Genomic DNA, 1,913 nt, shown 5'->3' on the forward strand with positions numbered 1-1,913 from the left:
TGCTGTCCCGGCCGACGTATGCAACCACCCGACCGCGAAGGTAATCCCGGATCAGACGGCGAAGGTAGAGCGGGACGTTATGATAGAGGAGCGCCCGCTCGATCGCCGCCCAGGAGACGGAGTTAAACGCGTTGGCGATGTCAAGCGACACCGCCACACTGACCCCGCCTCCCTCGACCGCCCGTTGCGACAGCGACCGAACCAATCGAATGGCGTCGATGGTCGATCGCTGCCGTCTAAAGCCGAATTGGCGGTCGGAAAGATCCGGGCCCACGGTCTCCAGGTGGCTGCAGAGGCGGGCAGCTATGATGCGCTCGAGGAGCTTGCCCGCCTCATCCAACAAACAAATCGGCCGGTATGCCGAAGGCGACTCTGCGGGCTTTCCGGGCTTGCGGAGCAGCACCAGCCTCGCCTCCTTCCAAGCTGGGGGGAATCTACCGGTCCTCAAGACGGTGTTAAATAACCGCCTGAGGCCGTCTCCAAGGGCGCCGATGACGCAGACCCAGACTCGCCCGGGCACTCCATCGGGACCCGGAGCAGCACTCCTCTGACGCATCCGCGCAATCGAGGAGGCCAACTCCTCGTCGCTAACCCCAGGGGCGTCGGCAGTGTCGGCGCCCCTCAACAACCACGGATCCCCGGTCTCGTCGGCACCACCCTCCCCGGCAACAAGGGGAGGGGGAAATAGCGCCGCGAGGACCTCGGTGAGGAACCGGGGATCAAGGCCTTCCGTGGCCGGGGGCGCCCATGGACCAAGCTTGATAGACACAGCTTTATAGGGGCGCCCCCAAGGGTCTTCGTTGAGGGTAGCGACGAACTCCCGATGGGACTCATCCTTAGCCCGGGCGATAGCCCCACGGAGCTCTCGGCGCGCCGCGGAAAAGGCGGAGCGCAGCTCCTGGAGCCTGTCCTCCGTGACCCGGCGGCGATCTCGCCGACGAGCCTTGACGTATCGGCGACGTGCGGAGAGGCTCTCCGCACGGAGATGTGCGATCTCCGGTGTCCACCAATACGCCGACCTCCGACCCGAACCCGGTACCCCGGTCCGCGGCATTGTGGCGTCGCAGATACTCTGCAACGCACGGCGGAACCAAAGGGCACCGTTGGCTGGGTCGTCGAGGACATCGCCCGGCAAAGGAGGCCAGGCGACGACGGAGGACGCTAGTCGGGCCGCGTCAGCGTCAAGACGCTTCAGCGCCCAGCGTGGGGGTCGCGCGCTATCACGAGGGGTATTGGGAGGCGTGGCGGCGGGGAGGGAAGTAGCCAACATGACATACATGTGGTCGGAGCCTGGCTCCATGTCCTCCGCCACCCAGCAGCGCGACGTCCGGGCAAATGCCGCGGGGTTAACCCAGATTAAGTCGATCATCGACTCACCCCGCGGCCCACGGTACGTCGTCACTCCTAAGGGGTTCTTCAACACGAACCCCATCGCCTCCGCCCACTCGAGGAGCACCTCGCCCCGGGAGTCCGTTCTGGGGGAACCCCACGCGACTGCGTGGGAGTTGAAGTCCCCCAGGATAATGACCGGCCCAGCTCCGAGGGGGGTCAGATACGACCCCAGCTCGTTCAGCCGGTCCTCGAACTCCGGGACGGAAAGTCTCGGCGCGAAGTAACACCCCGCCACGTGGAAATCCCCCCACTTTACCGCCATCCACCCCCGTCCGTGCCGGGCGACCGAGCACGGCGGGGACCCTCTGTCCATCCCCCACGTCATCGCCACCTGCCGATCCGGGTTCATCGACCGATAACATCGGTCCTCCACCGGATACGGCTCGGTGACGACGACCAGCCCGACCCCACGCTCCATGCGAGCCTGCTCCAGCAGGTCGTGCGCTCGCATGGAGTGGTTGATGTTCGCTAACAGGATCGGTGGGCCACGAGGCATCACGTACTAGTGGTGCCGGCCTCCA

The sequence above is a fragment of the Andrena cerasifolii genome, unplaced genomic scaffold (assembly GCF_050908995.1).
Source record: "Andrena cerasifolii isolate SP2316 unplaced genomic scaffold, iyAndCera1_principal scaffold0020, whole genome shotgun sequence".
In the NCBI taxonomy this organism is placed as follows: Eukaryota; Metazoa; Arthropoda; class Insecta; order Hymenoptera; family Andrenidae; genus Andrena; species Andrena cerasifolii.